General features: G+C 42.8%; 1 protein-coding gene across 1 annotated transcript in view; it reads right to left on the reverse strand.

Moving 5' to 3' along the window:
• CHCHD6 (coiled-coil-helix-coiled-coil-helix domain containing 6) overlaps positions 1-25,707 on the reverse strand; it is a 248,992-nt gene that overhangs the window by 215,428 nt on the left and 7,857 nt on the right. The window lies entirely within an intron of this gene.

Genomic DNA, 25,707 nt, shown 5'->3' on the forward strand with positions numbered 1-25,707 from the left:
GGGCTGATGAACAAGATCCAAAATGAAAGGGCACATTTTATTCTTATAGGACGCGGGGCCGGAAGGTGGGGGTTGTAGTACAGATTAAATGCATCGCCCACCATAACACGGCATCGGTCATTTGTCAAATGCAACATCCGGGAATTCTGATACAATCTGTGAGAATGGCAGAAGTTGACGGATACAATGTAACAAGGGAATTATGGTCAGTGGGACGGAGTCTGACGCCGAGATTAACGGGAGTCATATAAATTATGATATGCTGCACGGAACTGGATTTATTATTTGTGTGTGGTGAGGAAAGTCCGTATCAATAATTCAGTGCAGAAGAGCCCATTTATGGAGAACAGCTCTGGATTTCGGGAACAATTAGATGAAACTTCTAAATTCTTAGACTCAGAAAGAACTACACAACAGATTAAACATTCATGCCTAACCAGACGCTCCGTCATTAACCCATAACAATGGAACATTATAGATTGTAGATGCCTCTGATGTGAAATTTCTTCACAATGAGGAGAAGTCATCTGAGGAGGCGGAGGCCTTCCCTAACACGCCATAAGTCCCTGGGCTATTACTAGGGTGATGGTTGGCGTTTCTGCCACCAGAGACCTCCGCACTAACAGCTTTACCTCGCACATAGGACCGGACAATAGCAGCTGCTCTGACCAGAACTATTAGAAAACAATCACTGCATGATAGAAAACTTTCGCAACTTTCAGATTTTTGTGGGTTTCCATTACTTCCAAGATCCCCGCTTCCCATCAGTGAAAGAAATTATTATTTACATTTAGACTGAAAGCCCTACGAAGCTAATACTTCTCACACCTCTATATAATCTATCCAGTGTGAGCTAAAGAAGAGGACTCCAGACCTATACTGTAAGGGCTCCTGCACACCGATGGATTTGATTTGCGGAATCCCAGGCCGGCAGCTGCCCCTGGATTCCGCAGCAAATACTACCCATAGCCTCCTATGAAGAACTGCTGCTTCCTGCACACAATCAACTGTGATTTCCACTCGCAGCAGGTGAACAAAAAAACAAAAACAAGCAAAAAAAACAAAAACGCTGCATGCTCCATTTCTGTGCATTCCCCGCTTGGACAGCTTCCACTGAAGTCCATGTAGTGTACTGCACATGCGCACCGGAGAGATGGCCGGCGCTTCTGCAGTACAGATAAAAGAAGAATCTGGACAGGTAAGCGAGGTCGGATTCCACTGCCGCATCCGAAACAGTCATGTGCAGGAGGCCTAAGAGAGGAGATAGTTACACTGTTATACACGGTGCCAGCAGTCTAGAAACTATATTCTTGTCCATAGGGGGCGGTATTCTAGTAGTGATATTCTTGTCCATAGGAAGCAGTATCCTAGTAGTGATAACCTTGTCCATAGGGAGCGGTATCATAGTGGTTATATTCTTGTCCATAGGGAGCGGTATCCTAGTAGTGATAACCTTGTCCATAGGGGGCGGTATCATAATAGTGATAACCTTGTCCATAGGGGGCGGTATCCTAGTGGTTATATTCTTGACCATAGGGAACGGTATCCTAGTAGCGATAACCTTGTCGATAGGGAACGGTATCCTAGTAGCGATAACCTTGTCAATAGGGGGCAGTATCCTAGTAGCGATAACCTTGTCGATAGGGGGCAGTATCCTAGTAGCGATAACCTTGTCGATAGGGGGCAGTATCCTAGTAGCGATAACCTTGTCGATAGGGGGTGGCATCATAGTAGTGATAACCTTATCGATAGGGAACGGTATCCTAGTAGCGATAACCTTGTCGATAGGGGGCAGTATCCTAGTAGCGATAACCTTGTCAATAGGGAACGGTATCCTAGTAGCGATAACCTTGTCGATAGGGGGTGGCATCATAGTAGTGATAACCTTATCGATAGGGAACGGTATCCTAGTAGCGATAACCTTGTCGATAGGGGGCGGTATCATAGTAGTGATAACCTTGTCGATAGGGGGCGGTATCATAGTAGTGATAACCTTGTCGATAGGGGGCGGTATCATAGTAGTGATAACCTTGTCGATAGGGGGCGGTACCATAGTAGTGATAACCTTGTCGATAGGGGGCGGTACCATAGTAGTGATAACCTTGTCGATAGGGGGCGGTACCATAGTAGTTATATTCTAGTCCATAGAGAGCGCTATCCTAGTGGTTATACTCTTCTCCATAGGGAATAGAATTCAAGTAGTTATATTATTGTATATAGAGTAGTATTACAGTAGTTATGACGTGATCTAAAGTGATATCTAACCATGGAAGGGACTTCTGTGACCAAAAGATGTGGGAACTGCGCCAAAATGTAATATTTATTATTGCGTGCATGCAGGAACATATTTTTAGGGGACGGGGAATCCCTTCAATCTTTGGAATGGAGGGGGGGGGAAAAAGGCTGTGCAGTATATGGTGTGTGACAGCTGGAATATTAACGGCACACGATTAATCACACACAGAAAATGCGAGCACTTCAGGAGAAGAGAAAAAAGAACTAGAGATCTCATAAATGTGGGATTAATATCCTGGCCAACTGAAATCTGTGAAAGTGATAAATCATTAAAGTTTTCACAATGAGATTAAATTGTGACACTGTGTGACTTTACATGATAATCGCGCTTCAAGGAGATTAAACGGCTATTTTATATTAAATCCTATAGAAAACTGTTTGTAGACACTAACACACCTCGAAGCAGAGCCGATGCAGATCTCATCAGGGGCAGAGCTGGGGGTGCAACCCGGGGGCCGGGCAAAAACAAAACGTGTGCTTTGGTAGATATAGCAGCCTCTGAAATTGGCACTAGTGTATAAGCCTCAGATGGGGGGGGGGGGGGGGCGTTAGATTGTGAGACCCACTGGTCAAGAGATGCAGCTGAGCCACCTCTATGTACGGCGCTACAAAGTACGTTGGGGCTTTAGTTAGCAAATGGATAACAGCCTTTACCGGCAAATGAGAATCCTTTGTGTTGCCAATTGAGGAATTGTTCTCATTTTAAGGGCCTTTCCTCTCATTGTAACTGCTGCCTATTTTTCCATTTAATTATGTATACATTGTGAAATCCTCTTGACTGCTTCCACTTGACTTACAAGAGATACAAGATGCTCTTCTGCTGACAGGAAACCTCTCTCAAGTGTTTTTAATTAGAGCATATACAAGCCGGTCTCGGGGTGCGGTGATGATCTATAGAAGGCAGTCATAGAGAAATAATACAGAGACTTGTTGCTCTACCAGTAATCAATCAGCAGGAAGGAGAGATCTGTGGACTCGCCACCAACCTGTATCCAGAGAGGGAGACCATCAGCAGCACACCGCTCATTGGGTTTAATCACACAAAGTGCCAATCAAAGGTTGTAAAGATCTAATAAACATAATGTCTTAATAATACTCTAATACACAAGAACACAGAATACAAATCTTATACAACTTCATAGTGTCTGAAGGCAAAAACACAGTGCTGAAAACTATATGGGGTATTTTTGTACACAGGGGGCAGTATTATAGTAGTTATATTCTTGTACATAGGAGCAGTTTTATACTAGTTATATTCTTGTACATAGGGGGCAGTATTATAGTAGTTATATTCTTGTACATAGGGGTAGTATTATAGTAGTTATATTCTTGTACATAGGGGGCAGTATTATAGTAGTTATATTCTTATACATAGGGCGCAGTATTATAGTAGTTATATTCTTGTACATAGGGGGCAGTATTATAGTAGTTATATTCTTGTACATAGGGGGCAGTATTATAGTACTTATATTCTTGTACATAGGGGGCAGTATTATAGTAGTTATATTCTTGTATATAGAAGCAGTATTATAGTAGTTATATCCTTGTACATAGGAGGCCGTATTATAGTAGTTATATTCTTGCACATAGGGGGTAGTATTATAGTAGTTATATTCTTGTACATAGGGGGCAGTATTATAGTAATTATATTCTTGTACATAGGCGGGCAGTATTATAGTAGTTATATTCTTGTACATAGGCGGGCAGTATTATAGTAGTTATATTCTTGTACATAGGCGGGCAGTATTATAGTAGTTATATTCTTGTACGTAGGAGGGCAGTATTATAGTAGTTATATTCTTGTACCTAGGGAGCAGTATTATAGTAGTTATATTCTTGTACATAGGAAGACACTATTATAGTAGTTATATTCTTATACATAGGGGCAGTATTATAGTAGTTATATTCTTATACATAGGGGCAGTATTATAGCAGTTATATTCTTGTACATAGGGGACAGTATTATAGTAGGTATATTCTTATATATAGGGGCAGTATTATAGTAGTTATATTCTTGTACATAGGGGGACAGTATTACAGTAGTTATATTCATGTACATAGGTGGCAGTATTATAGTAGTTATATTCTTGTACATAGCAGGCAGTATTATAGTAGTTATATTCTTGTACATAGGGGAACAGTATTATAGTAGTTATATTCTTGTACATAGGGGAACAGTATTATAGTAGTTATGTTCTTGTACATAGGGGGCAGTATTATAGTAGTTATATTCTTGTACATAGGGAGCAGTATTATAGTGGTTATAGTCTTGTACATAGGAAGCCGAATTATAGTAGTTATATTTTTGTACATAGGGGGCAGTATTGTAGTCGTTATATTCTTGTACACAGGGAGCAGTACTATAGTCGTTATATTCTTGTACATAGGGGGCAGCATTATCATAGCTATATTCTTGCACATAGGAGCAGTATTATAGTAGTTATATTCTCGTACAAAGGGGCAGTATGATAGTAGTTATATTCTTGTACATAGGAGGCAGTATTACAGTAGTTATATTCTTGTACATAGGAAGACACTATTATAGTAGTTATATTCTTATACATAGGGGCAGTATTATAGTAGTTATATTCTTATACATAGGGGGCAGTATTATAGTAGTTATATTCTTGTACATAGGAAGACACTATTATAGTAGTTATATTCTTATACATAGGGGCAGTATTATAGTAGTTATATTCTTATACATAGGGGCAGTATTATAGTAGTTATATTCTTATACATAGGGGCAGTATTATAGTAGTTATATTCTTATACATAGGGGCAGTATTATAGTAGTTATATTCTTATACATAGGGGCAGTATTATAGCAGTTATATTCTTGTATATAGGGGACAGTATTATAGTAGGTATATTCTTATATATAGGGGCAGTATTATAGTAGTTATATTCTTGTACATAGGGGGACAGTATTACAGTAGTTATATTCATGTACATAGGTGGCAGTATTATAGTAGTTATATTCTTGTACATAGCAGGCAGTATTATAGTAGTTATATTCTTGTACATAGGGGAACAGTATTATAGTAGTTATATTCTTGTACATAGGGGAACAGTATTATAGTAGTTATGTTCTTGTACATAGGGGGCAGTATTATAGTAGTTATATTCTTGTACATAGGGAGCAGTATTATAGTGGTTATAGTCTTGTACATAGGAAGCCGTATTATAGTAGTTATATTTTTGTACATAGGGGGCAGTATTGTAGTCGTTATATTCTTGTACACAGGGAGCAGTACTATAGTCGTTATATTCTTGTACATAGGGGGCAGCATTATCATAGCTATATTCTTGCACATAGGAGCAGTATTATAGTAGTTATATTCTCGTACAAAGGGGCAGTATGATAGTAGTTATATTCTTGTACATAGGAGGCAGTATTACAGTAGTTATATTCTTGTACATAGGGGCAGTATTATAGTAGTTATATTCTTGCACATAGGGGGCAGTATTATAGTAGTTACATTTTTGTACATAGGGGGCAGTATTATAGTAGTTATATTCTTGTATATAGAAGCAGTATTATAGTAGTTATATCCTTGTACATAAGCAGTATTATAGTTATTATATTCTTGTAAATAGGAGCAGTATTACAGTAGTTATATTCTTGTACATAGGGGGCAGTATTATAGTAGTTATATTCTTGTATATAGAAGCAGTATTATAGTAGTTATATCCTTGTACATAGGAGGCCGTATTATAGTAGTTATATTCTTGCACATAGGGGGTAGTATTATAGTAGTTATATTCTTGTACATAGGGGGCAGTATTATAGTAGTTATATTCTTGTACATAGGCGGGCAGTATTATAGTAGTTATATTCTTGTACATAGGCGGGCAGTATTATAGTAGTTATATTCTTGCACATAGGCGGGCAGTATTATAGTAGTTATATTCTTGTACATAGGCGGGCAGTATTATAGTAGTTATATTCTTGTACGTAGGAGGGCAGTATTATAGTAGTTATATTCTTGTACCTAGGGAGCAGTATTATAGTAGTTATATTCTTGTACATAGGAAGACACTATAATAGTAGTTATATTCTTATACATAGGGGCAGTATTATAGTAGTTATATTCTTATACATAGGGGCAGTATTATAGCAGTTATATTCTTGTACATAGGAGGCCGTATTATAGTAGTTATATTCTTGTACATAGGAGGCCGTATTATAGTAGTTATATTCTTGTACATAGGGGGCAGTATTATAGTAGTTACATTTTTGTACATAGGGGGCAGTATTATAGTAGTTATATTCTTGTACTTAGGGGGCAGTATTATAGTAGTTATATTCTTGCACATAGGGGGCAGTATTATAGTAGTTACATTTTTGTACATAGGGGGCAGTATTATAGTAGTTATATTCTTGTACATAGGGGGCAGTATTATAGTAGTTATATTCTTGTACATAGGGAGCAGTATTATAGTAGTTATATTCTTGTACATAGGAGGCCGTATTATAGTAGTTATATTCTTGTACATAGGAGGCCGTATTATAGTAGTTATATTCTTGTACATAGGGGCAGTATTATAGTAGTTATATTCTTGTACATAGGGGGCAGTATTATAGTAGTTATATTGTTGTACATAGGGGGCCGTATTATAGTAGTTATATTTTTGCACATAGGGGGCAGTATTATAGTAGTTATATTCTTGTACATAGGGGGCAGTATTATAGTAGTTATATTGTTGTACATAGGGGGCAGTATTATAGTAGTTATATTGTTGTACATAGGGGCAGTATTATAGTAGTTCTTTTCTTGTACATAGGGGCAGTATTATAGTAGTTATATTCTTGTACATAGGGGGCAGTATTATAGTAGTTATATTTTTGTACATAGGGGGCAGTATTATAGTAGTTATATTTTTGTACATAGGGGGCAGTATTATAGTAGTTATATTTTTGTACATAGGGGGCAGTATTATAGTAGTTATTTTCTTGTACATAGGGGGACAGTATTATAGTAGTTATATTTTTAGACATAAGGGCCAGTATTATAGTAGTTATATTCTTGACAACAAAGGGGTAGAATTATTTAGTTATATTCTTAATAACAGTAATTTAAAAATGCATTTCTAAAAACCTATTTTATAGCATATGTGATATCACTATAAAATGAACAGCGTAATAAAGCAGGTGGCATTATGGAAACACTAAAACTGAAGTCAGTGACGTGCATACATGGAACACAGAACTTGACTGATTTCGTCTGTGGGAGAGAAAGCGCAGGAGGCACAGAGCACCTCATTGGGATTCTGCGCACACCACGGACACGTTTTTCTATTAATGTCCAATGTGTGTCAGCCTTAAGATAAGGCTTCCTACATCATGTCCGAGCAGTCATCTAGAGAATGGGACTCTGTGTAAGCTATTGCCCAGTACTTAAATCCCAAGGAAGAAGTCACTGAGCTATCTCCCCGACACATGTGCAGGTGGCCCCAGATAAGTCCTGTGAAGAGACGACTGAGGGGGAGGGAGAGGATGGGGACAGCGTCGAAATTAATGATGTGATGGTTTTAGGAGAGGTAGAGGAGAAAGACACAAATCAATGTTGGAGCTGGGCGCGCTAACCAGCGCCAAGTGTATGTCGTATAGCATGCAGGCCCTGGTCAAAAGGGGTGCAAAACAGATGCCTGATTGCTCAGGTGTAATCTTCATATTAATTTCTGTCACTGCAAGCAGCATAATCAGGACACACAAGAGCGGCGTGAATTTGGATGATTATTATTATGCAGGTCGAGCTCCTCATCCCTTCTCAAACGCATCAACGTCAGAATGGGTTACTGACCCTCTCAGGGACATTATTGCTGTCTATTCAAAGGGGTGGGAATTATCAACCATTCTATTATCATCTTTACCGGTTTTTAGGCGATGCAGGGAAGAAAAAAAAAAAAGTAATACAGCGACACGGAATGGTTTTGGATTTGGCTTTAAATAGATCTCGGAAATACAGATTTTCTTTATGTGGCGCTCTGTTATGGCAGGCTGTGCAGTAATAACACCTAATGTTTTCGTAAAACTCCATAGAGCGGCGTCTTTCACCCTATAAGTCTCCATGCATAGTGTCAGGACACGCTGGGGGTTGTAGTTTTGCTAAAGAACCACAGGTTTGGGAACACGGACGGAAAATATAATGTGTCATAAACTAGTTACTGCTTCTGGGGTAGATTTGGTAGGACGTTCACAGCCCAATATAAATCAACTCACAAAGCGGGTTTCCTTTTTTTCATTTTTTTTTTGTTCAGTTGATTATTCAGGCGCTGCTCATAGACGTCTACAGCTCCGGGCGCTGCTCCGCTGTTCATAGACGTCTATAGCTCCTCCCCTTGGTTGCATTTTTAAAGGGGTTTTAGAGTATGAAAAAGTTTTTTGTTGTTTTTTTTAAATGGCCATGCATCCTACAAAATAACAGATCAATAATTACGTCTCTTCTCCCCCTAGGACGCAGCGGAGCAGCTCCAGTGACCCTCCCGCTGCAGCACTGGCCAGAAGACAGGTGACCACTGCAGCCAATCAGGAAAAGCTGCCCAGGCTCCAGGTCGCACACATTTCGTTGTTAGGTGCTGTGCTTACCTTTCCTCCTGGATATAAATAAACCACTAGATCTGCAGTGCCCATGTCATTCCAGATTTCACAGATCTAAGACTATTTTAAGGAACATGACTTAAAAATGAAGTGGTTAACCCCTTTCTTCCCCAAGACATAAAAGTGTACTCGCTGGGTTAGAAGGGGTTCCAGCGAATGGGCATACACTTACGTCCAATGGATAGCATGGGCTCAGCTGCCAATCCCCCCAGCAGGAGCCAGCGGTGACTGACAGTCGGTCTTATGCTGCAACAGCGGCGGTCGGTGAGAACAGCCATCCTGCTGTTGGCCCCTTACAAGCCGTGATCAATTTGATTGCAGCATGTAAAATGTTTAGAAAGGGGGGGCACACTCTATGTGAGGTCATCAGCCCTCTGCTCTGTAATCACGGTGGGCTGATGGGTTGTCATGATAACCGGAGACCAGTCGATGCCACCCGGGTCTGCCATGGCCCGATAAGAGATAATACACTGCAGCACTTTTGTACTTCAATGTATTATCAGAGCAATCATAGCAACACAGGCTCAAGTCCTCAACAGGGACATAAAAAGATGTTTGCACAAAGAAGGTGTTTGTGTTTTTTTAAACTTCCCCTCTTGTTCAACGATGAAAAATAATTAAACACAGATTTGATACTATTGGATTTATAATAACTTGTACAATAGAACCGAACACACTTTTCAGCCTACACGACAGATGCCATGAAAAAAGAAAATTAAAAGGAACCAAAATAGGATTTTTTTTTGTTCACTTCTCCACCCAAAAAAGCCCAATAAACATGACCAAAAATTCCAGATGTACCCCATAGTGGTACCAATTAAAACAGCAACTCGTCAAGCAAAAAACAAGCCCCTCACATTGCTCCATCAATAGAAAAATAAAGATATTATGGGACTGAATGCAGCGATACAAAAATAAAAATATTTACTTAAAAAAAAGGGGAGTACACACATTTAACATTTATGTCAATTATCAGGTGCCTTGCCTTGTTAGTACCAGTGGGTTACACCAGCCAATGAGAACTCACAGGACACATAATCCTGTTGCTTTAAGAGAATGGATAGAGTTATTAGACAAAGTTAACTTATCTGAATCCTCCTATGGAGTGTAGTAACGCAAATACCGTTCCGGTTTAGTAAAGCTCCTTTTGATAAAATGTGCCTCCTCGACTTCTGTCTGTCATCGCGCACTTATTACCCGCCCTTTACAGCAGCATTAGTGCTCGCAATTTAGAGACAATTGCGAGGCTGAACCTGAAAGTCCAGGTACAGCTCAGCAATTTGCTCCAAATCGTAAGCGTTATCGGCATTCGCGCAATAGTGCCGCCATATTTCCTCCTATAGGGCAGTGTAGGTGATCAATACTACTGATTTCTGTTAAGATGACGAACAGTAGATTTTCAGATGTTTGTATATCGACAATTACTTCAAGCACAAATAGCCTTAAAGTCCATCTGAAGGTTAATAACAGAAATCATATAGGTCGAGGAGTCGTTTCTTACCAGCTCAGAATCTGCTTACTGTGAAGATAACGACATTATCATTTTATGCGGTTACAACTACGTTCACCGTTTTTGCTTTGAAATACGGGGATCTGAGCAGACAGGACAAATTTGTGACTTCAAAAAGAAATATAAAAGCTTTATTTTCACAGAAAGTGCAGGACGGGAAAACAGTAAGAGTGACGGGAGGAGGGGGGAGCGGTACCACAATAACTTGCCGAGCTTCACCAGTCATTAAAGTCAACGCAAGAACATCAGCTGCTGAAATCTGCACAAACCCTGCGAACGCAAATTAACCTTCAGAACGACGAGATAACAGTCTGAGCGAGCAGAAACGCATACAGTGAGATTGTTGTAAATGCCTGCGACAAATCAACTGAACCGGGATAGAACAGAAGGGGGGGACGAGGAAGAGAAAACAACACAACTCTGCTCTTTCATCATTAATACTAGTATCTGGTCAGCTAATACAATGCTGTGCACATAGGGGGAGACGATCTGAGGACTGTGCCCCTACTTGTCCCTTCTGGGCAATCCACAGAATCATAAAATGGTAAAGTTGTAAAGGTAGCTCCAGGGTCATCCGGGTCTAGCCCCCTGCTCAATGAAGGATTCACTAAATGATCTCAGACAGATGTATTTGAAGAACTCACCACTTCCTGTGGCAACCTGTTTAACCAGCCAATTCATAAATCCCACCTCTACGACGCAATGGCTGTGATTGGCTGAGCAGTTCTGGATAAACCAATCAATGCAGCGCTGTACAAACCAATCACAGCCATCACATTGGTTCTTCGACCGCTGCTCAGCCAATTAATTCAGCACTGGATGAACCAATCACAGCCATTGCTTCCTGGAGGCGGGATTTATGAATCCTGTATGTAGGAAGTGATGTTGTATGAGCGGCCGAGGAATGCGGGAAGCGCGTCGGAGGTGTTGAGAGCAGTGGGAGGAACATGGACCAATCTGCTAAGTGTAATAAGACGTCCCCCGAAAATAAGACCTAGTGACTTTTTGGGGAGGAATGAATTAAAATATAACATGGTCTTATTTTTAGGGAAATGGTATGCTGTTTAATAATTTGTTTAAAGAAATTTCCCAGTATAGAAGTCAGGCTCACAGGCCTGTTGTCTCCTGGCTCCACCTTCTTCCTTTTTTGAGTATCGGGTCAACATTTGCCCTTTTCCAATCTTGTGGGGCTTCTCCTGTTCTCCAGCAACTACCTCTGCTGCTTCCTTCAGTATCTTAGGATGTATTTCATCTAGACCTGGAGACTTGAATTCATGTAGGTTAGCTAAGCGTTCCCTCACCATCTCTCTGCTTATAGATAGACTGGATTATTTTATTCCCCCAATAGCACCAGGTAAATCAGCCGATGTTACATTTACTTTCTAAGAGAAAACAGATACAAAAGAGGAATTTAAAAGCTTGGCTTTCTCAACATCATTTTTAACCAATTCACCATTTTCACCCTGTAAACATCCTATAGCATCTTTGCCTTTTTTTGCCATATTCCCCAAATCCTTTTTTATTGTTTTTGGCCTCTGTAGCGAGACTCAAGTCATTATTAGCTTTAGTTTTTTGACACTTGCCCTGCAGTGCACATTATATATTTTTTTGATATGCCATCCTTTTCATTTGATAAACAAATTTTTCTTCCTTTTTTAGTATGTATTTAAGTTCTGTGTTAACCCTTTCCAACCCAAATTTGTATCCTGGTTTTCCTAGGGGGCCTCCTTTTTTTCTGCCGTTATACAACAGCGCTATATGCTGGCTAAAGCTAGTACTGCATGAGGTGACACGTTGGATAGACTCCGACAGCAGAGAGGCTGGCAATATACAGTAAGAGTACCCCGACGGATGTCTTCCAACATCAGAGCTGCACAGCCTTAAATCATAATGTCTTCAGACGTCAGACAGTGGATTGGAAAGGGTTAATTTATCCACCCTAGTCTCTTTAAAGGCTTCCCATTCTTCCTTCCTTTAGGGAGTTAGCAATTCTACTTTGATAATCTCATTTCGCAATATTCCCCAGCCTTCTTGGACATTTCTGTCCTTAGTAACAGCCAGCTATTGGATCCTTCCTACCCTCCTTCTGAGTCCATTAAAATCTGCCTTTCTGAAATCCGAGTCCTCTCTGGTCTTCCTCCCATTATTCAAAATTCAAGGATAGCATGACCACTGCCTCCTAAGGTCCCAGCCACCCGTACTTCCTCAATCATTCCCTGCCTGCTGGTAAGAATTAGGTCCAAGATGGCAGATCCCCTTGTTTTCTCTTGTATATTTTAGAAGATAAAAGTGGTCAGCAAGAATGGATAAACTTTTGCTTGAGAGAGATTCCCAACAATTGTCAGGATAGGTAAAATCTCCCATGATCACTATGTTGTGCTGCTTTTTTGAGAACTTGGCCATCTGATGTAGAAAGTGTTTATTCATATCTTCTGCTTGTCCAGGCGGCCTATAGTAAATGCCTATAATGGTGTCCTTTCTGTTGTTCTCTCCTTGTATTCTTACCCAAACAGTTTCTACAGAACTACCATGCTCTGAAGCTTGAGTCTCTGTGGAGATATATGCTTTCCTAACATACAACACAACACCTCCTCTCCTTTTATTAAGCGCGTTTCCTATAAATATCTTGTATCCTTCAAGCCTTGTATTCCAATCATGTGTATGATCCCACCAAGTTTCTGCGATGCGGATTACATCATATTTCTCTTCTTCTGATTAGGAGCTCCAATTCTTCTTGTTTCCCCATGTTCTGTACATTTGTGTAAAAAACATTTGTTTGTGATCGGTGTCTCTTGCTCTTCTACTTTCCTTCTGCAATTTTTGTCTTTGTTTTTACTTTCCATTTCGAATAACAAGGTTCTCAATTCTATTCATTAGCTGTATATTTTTGACTAACCTTTCTCTAGCAAGAAATCCATCATAAAAAGGTAATTCACTGCATGGTCTAGAAATCCAAATCTTTCCTGATGGCAGCATCAATGTAGCCAGTTGTTCATCTCAATAATCCTATTCCATTTCCTTATTCTATGGCCATCCACTGGGAGGATAGGTGAGAAGACTACTTGTGCTCCTATTACCTTCATTTCCCTGCTAAGATCTTTAAATTATTTCCAGACAGTGGCAAGGTCCTTTATTGCAGTAACATTTGTCCCTACATGTATGAGTAGGAATAGGTAGTGGTCTGTAGAACTGAAGAGTCTTGATAGTCTATCAGATCCATCATTGCACCTGGAAGACGGCACACCTCCCGTGAGGTGTTAGGTCTGCAGACAGCGGCCTCTGTTCCTTTTAATAGGGAATCCCCCACAACCAGCACTCTCCTTTTGTTCTTCCCAACACTTCTTTTTCTCCATCAGAGGATTCTGAGTGCTTAATTTACAGTTTTTTTGTGGGCAAAAGCATTTCTTGATGTACCTCTTTGTTCTCCTGTGCGAGAGCCTAGTACTGGTTCCTGAGGAGTGTGGGTGTTGACTGATTCCTGATCTTCCTAGGACTTTGAGTCACATGCTTCCATTCCTCTGCTTCTATGCTGATGACACTCAGCTATACACCTCTTCCCGTGACATCTCTGCACCTTTCCTCCAAAACATCTGTTTGTCCACTGTCTCCAACACCATGTCTCATACTTACCCTCTCAACAGAACTGACCTTCTCGTTTTTACACCCTCTTCCAGCTGACTTCCCCCAACATCTCCATATCGGTAGCTGGCACTACCATATTCCCCAGATAGCACACCCACTGCCTCGGGGGTCACACTGGACTCTGATCTCTCCTTTGCCCCCCACATCCAATCTCTGGTCCTAACCTGCCACCTGCACCTCAGGAACATTGCAAACATCTAGTATCGCGTTATACTCCATTGGTCTTCAGTACTGCAGTAATTCGTCGTGAGGTAGATTCCACTAGGTGATGAAATCGTTCTATAGGAATATCGGCCCCTGCGGACAGGAAGCTTCCTGTAGTTGTCGCAGATTAGATGGAGGCACTGACATTCTGATCAGCTGACAGGAAGGTGTCATCGATTCATGCTGCTTGCTCCAAATCCTGACCTCCCATCAGCACGGGGCAACACAAATCTGGATCCATCTGACCAGGTGATGTTCTTCCGCTGCTCGGTGATACAAGTTTTGCGCTTCTTTGCCCACTGAAGTCTTGTCTTTGTCTCTCTTAGACACAATGGAGCTGGAACTGGTCGTTGTATTCAGCTGACTGTGCAGTGCCAGTTGCTCTTCTGAACCATTTTGGTGACGAGTTGTTTCCGTCCACAGGGTCCCTTTTCGCTGGATGATTTCCACAATCACGCCATTCTCAGTATATTCTCCACACTGTTACACGAGAAAACCCCACGCGGTCGGCAGAGAGACCCCGGCTAGTCGAGCACTGATCATCAGGCCTCCTAAGTAGCTCAGATCGTTGGATTTTCACATCTAATGTGGATTCACACAGAAACTGATCCACGGAAAACTGGTCACGTGACTTTATGCTGCACTCCGGGGTAACGGGGATCATTTCCATACAGGGAAGCGCCAATCATGAGAGGGCCAGGCTGTAATAAAAGGAGGTCGGAGGAATCTAATAAAGTGGGTGGAGAAACCAATAAAAGGGGCCATTAAGAGTCTATTGCATAATATTTTGAAACATGCATCCCTATTGTGGTATAAGTGGACAGTGAACCGAGCTTCTCCCTCGAAATGTCGACCATACTTTGGGTTGTGTTCACATAAATAATTACAGTGAAAGCCGCTGGTGGCCAGATCTCGGGTCCGAAAAGATTCATTAGATCCCCCTCTCAATCTGCCAAGTTCTGCCTGGTACAGCCTCATAAATGTATCAGTGCTGGACGCTTTTTAGGCCGCCGGATGCTCTCACTTCCACCTCCCGGCTCAGAGCAGTAAATCCGCCTTTTTAAACATCTCCATTTTAGTCAACAGGATTTATAGCACAGAATTAGTTTTCCATCATTTTTTGCATTTCCATAACTTTCTGCAGGCAGCTCCAGTCTCACCTGTTTGTACTGTATATTTTTTGCCTTCAGCCATTTCACACCCCAAACAACAGAACAGGGGGTGCTGTTACAGAAAGACAAGCTGATAATTAGCGTTTGTAACAGTGATTATTAACAGCAATCAGCACATACTTAGAAATTATATTACATAGACGCTCCAAGAAACTTCTGCATCAAGGCCAAAACTCCAAAGTAGGGCAAACTGGTAAAAGAAAGGGAACCCGTCACCTTAGAACAGCACCAAGAACTAAGTGCTAAATGGAGAGATAGTGGGGAGCCAGGGGTGAAAAAAATTTTTTAAACCCATTCTTGCGCTGTTTCCCCATTCATCACTATTTAGTTTAGAGTACTGTTCTGAGATGACAGGGTCCCTTTAACCCTTTCCAATCCACTGTCTGATGTCTAATGACATACTGATTGAAGGCTGTACAGTTCTGATGTCAGAAGATGTCCAGCAGGGTATTCTTACTGTAGATTACTGGCCGCTCTGTTCTCAGGGGCCTCTCCAGCATGTCACATATCGCAGTACTGGCTCTAGCCAGCAGATGGCGCCATTGTATAATGGCAGAAAGAGAAAGCCCCCTAGGAAACTCTGAATTCAAAATTGGATTGCAAAGGGTTAATCCATTCACACAATAGAAGAGGCTCAGGAAGGAGTCTTCGGAAAAACTACAAGTCTCAGTATCCTACGAAAGCTACAAAGGTCAATTACCTAAATTTTATAATATCTTATAGAGGTTTAAAGGGGTTCGGACACAAATAAAGTTTTTATGCTTTAACAGCCATTGTTCTCTGGTTTGCCTTATGGACACAGAGAACCCACGATTTTTGGCGTGCTACAGCATAAAAACCTAATGCATACCTTTTCTTTTGTTGTTGTTGTGCAGCGGGGGTCATCTCCCAGCAGGCTTTCTTCTTCCTCCACCGAAGCCAGGAAGGGCCACCCCCCCCCCTCAGGGTTTGCACGCAGGCGCAGAAGACAGGTGCCCTCTGACAGGAGTCAGGACGGGCCACCTCTCCACTGTGCACACGCAGAACTTGTAGTTTAGCCAGGACAGACGGCCGCCCACATCAAGCACTGCTTGTGACGTGGCGCCCGTCTGTTCACCTCAGAAGTGGCTGACGGACGGAGCAGAGCAGGAAGCAGTCATTTTGACCGCTCCAGCTCTGCTTTAAGAAGCTAAAGAAGAAGATGCCCGAAGGAGGGGAGATGCCTGACAATCAGTCCTGGCCAGTAAAGGTAAGTAAATTTTTTTTTTTGTCATGTCAGAACCCCTTTAATGATAGGTGAAAAAGCAAAGGAAAAAAAAACAAAACTCTAGTTGCTGTGTCCATACATTACTTATTCTGTACTGATCCGGAGTTCCATCCTGTATTATACTCCAGAGCTGCACTCACTACTCTGCTAGGGGAGTCACTATGTACATACATTACTTCTCAGATACGGAGTTAAATCATATATTATACTCCAGAGCTGCGCTCACTGTTGTGTTGGTTGTTATTGGAAACCATAGGCAAGCGTGTTCTCACACTTACAAATAACATTCTCCTACTTAGGCTGCCAGCACACGGGCGGAAATCCCGCGGCGGCACATGAAAGAGCCGGGGCCGCCAGGCGCGGGCGAGTACGCGCTCGTCCCTGCAGGCTCTCGGGTCGGGTCCCGCGGCGAGAATTCTCGCTGCCGGATCCGACCCGCTCGTCTGCAGGCGGCCTTTATAGACCTAGTATTAACAACAGAAAGTGTCTAGCAGATAAAGATTAGATTCATTTTATGGGTGCTGGCCTGGGGGGCGTAAATGAGTTTAGGGCGCTGGCCTGGCTCTCAGACATACTACTAACATTTTCCTACTTCAGATGCTTTCAGACACCCGGTATTAAAAGGAAAGTGTCTAGCAGATAAAGATTAGATTCATTTTAAGAGCTCTGGCCTGGGGATCTGAAGGAGTTTACGACGGTGCTGGCCTGGGATTGCAACAGATTTTCTCCCTAACCAATAATAAATCTTGACTAAATGTTTCAAACTTTGTAGAGCTATTGAAGAAAACATCTGCAAAGTTGGTGTTCAGTTTGGACCTTCACCTTATAGACTCAGGTAGCTGGACCTTTACTAGAACTAGCAGAGACCCTTTGCTATAGGAGGATGCAGCGTGGTGACTGTGTGCAGGCTGGATACTTATATCAATTGTTTCCCATCATGCATTTCAAAGTCAGTGAAGTTTCAGAGCTCCTATCTTGCTGCCTCCCTAAGAAACCCCACAAATCCACACTCCACGAACCCTCATGCTTCTTGTAATCTCCTCCACAATCGTATCACTCATTAATCCCTGAAGTTTGACTTATTCATTAAAAAAAAGGAAAAGGAAAAAAAAAATAAAAAATTGGTGCTTTCACAAAATTTTATTTATTTTTCACCGTAAATCTAGGAAAGCGTTTATCCGTTTCGGGATTAAACTCCAAGAGATAACCACCCAGCGCTGGTCTACAATCCTATTAGCTCCTCCGTAAATCCGGCACAAGGCCTCCTCTCCCAGAATTAATTTCATTGTTCTATTAGGTAGATACATTTCCGGATAAGATCCATCTTCAAAAGGGAAGCGCCGTCAGCGCAACCAGCTGGAAATACATTACTGAGCCCGATTTCAAAGGGCCTAATCCTCTCTCTGTACGTCTCAGAACCTCCCTGATTAGACTCGCTTGCAGCTTCTTTTTAATCACGATGCACTTCAAGAGTACGGTTACCGTCCAAAGCGGCGGTACCGACGGCAAGCAATTACTGCAATTAAAGAGACTGGATTTTATGTGATTTGATGGTTGTGGGAATTTCATTTAAAATTTAAAGTGACATCAAAATGTAGACTGCCGCAGTGCCGGCGCTTGGTGTTGAAAGGATTTTTGTTTTCCAAAAAGCATGATTAGGCGATGTGCGGAGAATGTGAAAAATCCCGGATATACAGAAGCTTCACTCATCTTAGTTTGCAACATATATAATCTATACCGAATGGCCCTTTATTATAGCACCCCCCCCCCCCCCCACACACACACACCCCCCAGTGCAAAACAACAGCGAGCTTCGTGTTCAGACACGTTAGTTGGAGCCCCAGTGTTGTATTCAGCTGACTGTGCAGCACTTGCTGGTCAGAACGATTCCTGACATCCTCCTCTGATCCCTTTTAGTAATGAGTTGTATCCGTCCACATGATTCCCTCTTGCTGGATGTTTTCCTCAATTATGCCATTCTCTTTATACTCTACACACCGTTAAACGAAAAATCCGGTTGGCAGTGAGCCCCCGGCTAGTCTAGTACCAATGACCAGGCCTCATTGAAAGTGGCTCAAATTTGCTGGATTTTCCCTTCTAATGTGAATTCAAACAGAAACTGATCCCCGGAAAACTTGTCACGTGATTTTATGCTGCACTCCGGGGTCACATGGTGTAATTTCCATACAGGGAAGTGCCAATTGTGAGAGGGCCGATGGCTCTAATGGGCTGGTTTCCTGAGGTTTGTTGAAAAGTCAGTATGGTGAACGTTAAAGCCCTCACATGGGGTGCAAACCTGTTTTTTTCTGACTCCTGAACATCAAAACCTATCTAGTTATGTAGTTGAAAGCGAGGGAACAATATGGTGGCATCAAGACCAATGCAGAAGTCGCTTTTTTCATTGCGCATCTGTTCTGGTCTATAGATCATAGAATGGTAGTTGGAAGGGACTTCCAGGGTCATCAGGTCCAACCCCCTGCTCCGTGCAGGATTCACTAAACCATTCCAGACAGAAGTCTGTCCAGCCTCTGTTTAAAGACTTCCATTGAAGGAGAACTCACCACCTCCTGTGGTAACTTGTTTCACTCATTGATCACCCTCACTGTCAGAATGTTTTTTTCTAATATCTAATTTGTGTCTCCTCCCTTTGAGTTTCAGCACTTTGCTTCTAGTCTTTCCTTGTACAAATGAGAATAGGGCTGATCCCTCTGCACTGTGAGAACCCTTCAGATATTTGTAGACTGCTCCTAAGTCTCCTCGGAGCCTTCTTTTTTGCAAGCTCAACATTCCCAGATCCTTTAACCGTTCCTCATAAGACATGATTTGCAGACCGTTCACCATCTTGGTAACTCTTCTCTGAGCTTGCTCCAGTTTGTCTATGTCTTTTTTAAAGTAGGGTGCCCAGAACTGGACAGTATTCCAGATGAGGTCTGACTAAGGAAGAGTAGAGGGGGACAATTACCTCACGTGATCTAGACTCTATGCTTCTCTTAATATATCCCAGAATTGTGTTTGCCTTTTTGGTTGTTGCATCACATTGTTGACTCATGTTCAGTCTTTTTGGGTACCCCACTTGAGACATTCTTCCAATTGAATGTGCAGCCTTTTATGATCACTCTTTGAGTACAATCACTCAGCCAGTTGCGAATCCACCTAACAGTTGCCTTGTCAATTCCATATTTGATCATTTTTTCAATAAGTATAGTATGAGATACTTTGTAAAGATGATATTAGGACATATTTATACCTCTTAATATTCAAAGAACACAAAAAGTGATAAATCCTGCGAGACACACAATGCAAACAACTGTGTCACTGCACCTAAAACCGTTAAGGGGATGCAGCACTAATGTTGCGTGCCAGGTGGCATTCCAGCCCACCCCAACAGCAATCATCACTCTGTCTTCTCTCAAGAGCTATGCATGGGGCTGTCATCAGGACGTTCTGGACCCCATACATTTAGAACCTGGGCGCCTAGACCCCGCATTACCTGAAGGGAAGTAGAGAAGAGATAGCAACAAGTAGGCAGAGGATCTGTATGTAAAGAAAGGGAGAGTCCACAAGGTGGCAAGAGCGAGGAGTCAGGAAAGTGGCAGAGGCTCTATAGAGGTTAAAGAGCAGGGGATGACAAAGTGGCAGGGGCTCTATGGGGGAGTTGTGAAAGCACAGACAGTGGCATGGGCTCTGTGTAATAAGAGGAGGCACAAAGTGGCAGGGGTTCTGTGGGGGTTAAAGAGCAGGGGGTGACGAAGTGGCAAGGGCTCTATGGGGGAGTCGTGAGAGCACAGACAGTGGCATGGGCTCTGTGTAATAAGAGGGGGCACAAAGTGGCAGGGGTTCTGTGGGGGTTAAAGAGCAGGGGGTGACAAAGTGGCAAGGGCTCTATGGGGGAGTCGTGAGAGTACAGACAGTGGCATGGGCTCTGTGTAATAAGAGGGGGCACAAAGTGGCAGGGGTTCTGTGGGGGTTAAAGAGCAGGGGGTGACGAAGTGGCAAGGGCTCTATGGGGGAGTCGTGAGAGCACAGACAGTGGCATGGGCTCTGTGTAATAAGAGGGGGCACAAAGTGGCAGGGGTTCTGTGGGGGTTAAAGAGCAGGGGGTGACGAAGTGGCAAGGGCTCTATGGGGGAGTCGTGAGAGTACAGACAGTGGCATGGGCTCTGTGTAATAAGAGGGGGCACAAAGTGGCAGGGGTTCTGTGGGGGTTAAAGAGCAGGGGGTGACGAAGTGGCAAGGGCTCTATGGGGGAGTCGTGAGAGCACAGACAGTGGCATGGGCTCTGTGTAATAAGAGGGGGCACAAAGTGGCAGGGGTTCTGTGGGGGTTAAAGAGCAGGGGGTGACGAAGTGGCAAGGGCTCTATGGGGGAGTTGTGAGAGCAGAGACAGTGGCAGGGGCTCTGTGTGATAAGAGGGGGCACAAAGTGGCAGGGGTTCTGTGGAGGAGTGAGGCAGGAAAGACTGAAGGGAGGGTCATAAAAAAATTAAAAACTTTAAAAGAAAAAAAAAATGCAGCTCTATGTACAGAGCTGGCAGCAGCTTCAGGACCTCCTTTACCTCCCTTAACAGTTACCATTTAGGGACCCATTCATTTTTTGGGCAAATATCCAGTCAATATACATGTATCATACGTATTTGCGCAGTCCCATTCACTTCAACGGCCTACTGCTCTGATGCTCTGCGCAGTAGGCTTCCCATGACAGCAGCTGAAAACCAAGACCATCTTGCTGGGGCTGAATGGTTGGGAGGTCTGCCTATGGAAAGAGCGTTGTGATGGCCCTTAATGGAAAGAGAAAACAGCAGAGGAGACGGACGTGATAGCGCTGAATGAAGACACCGATTATTAGAAAAATAGGTTTAGCCGGCACTTCACGCAACAATATCCCTATTTCTAGCTCTAAAACTGATGACGCGACCGAATGCCGCTCAACCGTATAAATATTAATCATGTCAAAGGAGCGGTAGGGAAAAAGAAAGTTGCATTGTTCAGCCAATTTCATCCAGCTGCTGCTACAATATGGGTCACCAAGACAAGACAGGTGAGAAATATGTATTAACACAGCCGGCGCCGCCATCCAGGCATCTGACGCTGTATAATTCCAGCCAGACGAGCGAGGCTAAGTGATAATTACATGGAAGCTAATAACATTTAAGAAAGGAATAAGATTATCTCTATGAGCGGCAATTAATTTTGCAGATCAAGGTTGGAGGAGGGGCGGCTGTACTGACAGGCAGGAAGCGCTGGACGTCCTTGGTGGAAGTGAAGCTCTGGTGTCCATTCGTGGCCGGTTACTAATGGTAATGTATACTAGGTGAAGCGGATAATAGGTGGTGTGCGGTGCTGGTGACGTAGGAGCGCCATATACTGCCCTCGGGGGTGACCGCATCCTGCCTCATGTTACGACAGGCATAACCGAGAGGAAAAAGCGAGAATTCCAAACATTCACTGACCAAACATATGCATCACTGTATTCATTCAACTCACACTGAGTGACCCCCTTATTAGAGCCCCCCCACCGCTCTCACAATAAGCAATAATTTCCACACAGGGAAGCGCTGTGACCCCGGAGTGCAGCGGTGGATCAGTTTCAGTGTGAATCCACATTAGATGGGAAGATCCAGCGATCGGAGTGACTTCCAACGAGGCCGGGTCATCAGTGCTAGACTAGCCGGGGCCTCACTGCCAACCGCATGGGGTTTTCTCGTGTAACGGTGTGAAGTATATACCGAGAATGGCGTGATCAAGGAAAAGCCGAAAGGAGATCCTATGGATGTACACAATTCATTACCAAAAGGCGTCAGAGGAGAATGTCAGGAATCATTCTGACCAACTGGCGCTGCACAGTCAGCTGAATACAATGCTGGGGCTCCAACTAACGTGTCTGAACATCCAACTCAGCGCGGATGGGTTATAACAGCACACGACCAGTTCCAGAGCCATTGTGTGTAAGAGAAACAGAGATGCAAGACTCCAGCTAGAAAAAGAGGTCAGATGGATCTGGTGCAAGCAGCATTAATTGATGACCCCTTCCTGTCAGCGGCTCAGAACATGTCAGCACCTCCATCTACAAGACGCTTCATGTCCACGGTGGCCGATATTCCTGCAGAACTATTCTAGAATGATTTTATCCCCTAGTGCCATCTACATTGCGATGAATTGCTGCAGTTATAAGGGCAAAGGAAGTCCATAGCACTACTGATGGGGACTTTAAAAAAAAAAGGGCTGTTCGGTGTAGATGTATTATAAGTCATATTATTAGCCACTAGCACAGGTCTAGGACTACTGGCAGCAATATATAGCCTGCGGTATAATCCTAGGGACTAACGAGTTCAAGTAACCTTCTGCACATCATCTAGCAATACTCCAATGGGCATATCGAGATACTTAGATAATGACTCACCCCACTGAGTAGAGATATCAGCAGTTATGGTAGTGCTGGGATACCACAGCCCTGCAGATTACTGGGTCCTCCACTCACTTCCGCATTGTGAAGTCATGTAACAATCGTATGATCGCTGTAGTTAATTTCCAGCCTCAGCGATCAAGTGGCTGTCAGAAGACCGCACAACGTGGAAGTGGAGTACAGCGCACCCATTACAGGTCCGGGAGCAACAGGGAAGACTGATATGGACTAAATACAGGGGGAGGTTTGGGGCATGACTTCTAAAAAGGGGGCATTAATTGGGCAGACAGACATTATTTCTGAAAGGGAGCCATCAGGGGCATTATTTCTAAAAAAAAAGTGGTATTAGTGAATGTGAACAAACGGGGTATTACTGAGTGGGCATATGAAACATTGCTAGGTGGAGGACACTTTTACTGTGCGAGAGTCACTATAAGCAGCACTTACTGTGTGGGGCCTACGACAGGCACAAAAATGCCGACAGTACAACTGTATGGGGTACCACAGTGGGCATTATTACTATTATCTTGGGTACTATTGAAAGGGGGTTGCATAAAGATGTAGATAACATAGGGGGAGGGGCATGATGGAAAAGCAAAGATCCAAACATATATGTGTATCAAATTCCAGAGAAGTTATAGTCGAGAGAAGTCATCATGGCAGTCTGGGCCGGATACATTAGAAAAAAAAAAAAGGAAACTGAACAACTGTAGTCAGAGAGAACATCACCTGTGATCATTGGATATAATGGTACTGTAATCACTTATATGGTCTGCAAAGCACCTATAGAATAATAATCTTTATTTGTATAACGCCAACTTATTCCACACCTGTGTAAAACCAGTATCTACAGTCATATGGTTACTGTTTGCACTGCTGCAGATTTACTGCCTCATATGTCGTGATGTCGTGACTGGATAGGGGCCCACTGAGACTGTTGCCCGAGGGCCCACACAAACTAGGAGTCGGTCCCAATTGATCATACCATAATTCAGCTTGTCACTCCCCTGGCGTATCTGCCTTTATAATAAATCCAAGGCACAGAGTAACGATGGAGAGACCCAATCAACAAGACGACGCAGTACAGAGCTCGCATGTTAATATCTTCGGGCCCACAGGCTGCTGCAATTACAAATCTGAATAAAATGAAGCATTTAGCAGCGCAGCGCTCATTCCCATCATCACTAAAGCCTTTCAGAATATTTATGTCTTCTGGAGCAGAGACAGACGTTGGCCCCAAACCAGAAAGCAAAGGAAGATGGAGATTTATCAGTGTAAATTTGAAATAGTGTATTCATAATTGGACTTTCCAAGTGCTTAAATTGTCACCTGAGTAGTTGGATCTCAGTTCTTCCAAGTGCGTTACAGGTAAAATAAAGGAAGATGGGGTTTGAGAACAAAATAAATATTGTGAAATATGTAATTCCTCTTACAGCCAGCAGGTGTCCCCGGTATCAATGGATACTTCCTGTAGAGCAAATTTTAATGGTGACACCTTTTGGATAACAGACGTTACTGCACTTGTGACACAGAGGGGGTTCTTTTACAAGGACAGATAATCTGTCTGTGCTAACAACCACTGACTGACAATGGCCAAGACTGTCTGTGCTCATTACCTTCATGTAGTGCTGCCCATAGTTTTGATGGCACCCTGTGCAGAATTTTTTATTTGCCATCCCGTTCCATCATAAAGAAACTATATATTTTGCACTGATAGCCTATCTGCCTATATTCTGCTTGTGCAGAAAGCAGCAAGATAGAAGCATACCCAACCAGAACAGCTCAGTGAATAAATACAGTACCAGTACTAAGCTCATAACATAAATACAGTACCAGTACTAAGCTCATAAGAAAGCATCAGAACCACAACTGATTGTCCCCATACAGCTGTCATTGATTGGCTGCAATTTTCCCTGTTTACAAGGAGAGATGGGCAAGCATTTTTAGGCTTACCTAAACAACACGATTAGCCAACGAATGATTGTTAGTTTGTTCATCAGCTGATCTTTCGCCCTTTTACATGGCCCAATTAACAGGTGAACAAGTGTTCGTAGGTACATTCAATGATAACCAGCCTGCATAAAAGGACCTTTAATCACAATGCTCAGCGGGGGAGAGAGTCACAGAGAGGGGCTTTAACTAACAGCCATTTACCCTAACACTTGGGATTTCAGCAAAAAGTAGGGGAGTCCTGACATGGACATGACTGCAGGTTTAGATGGCACACAGAACTTCTAGTCTGTTACCATAGACACACATGGGTCTGCATAGGAGCTGTTTACACAAAGCATTAGGAGATACTCAAATGGGTTGCCTAGTTGTAAACTACTAATGGCTTATCCTCAGGATAGGTCATCAATTGTAGATTGGCGGCAGCCTGCCGCTCAGGGCTCCCAATGAGAAGCTGTTTGTTGCGCCAATGCGTTTATACACTGAGCTGATTTCTGTAGGAAGCGGACAGCTCTGTTCCAACTGTAGTGGTCATGCTTGGTATTACAAGCATAAATTTTAATGAGAACTTGGCCTGCAATAGCAAGTCTGGCCACTGCATTAAGAACGGAGCAATTTGCTTCCTGCAGAAATCAGCTTAGTGTATAAGCACTCCGGCCCACAGAATAGCTGATTGGTAGGA

The sequence above is a fragment of the Eleutherodactylus coqui genome, chromosome 3 (assembly GCF_035609145.1).
Source record: "Eleutherodactylus coqui strain aEleCoq1 chromosome 3, aEleCoq1.hap1, whole genome shotgun sequence".
Taxonomy (NCBI): domain Eukaryota; kingdom Metazoa; phylum Chordata; class Amphibia; order Anura; family Eleutherodactylidae; genus Eleutherodactylus; species Eleutherodactylus coqui.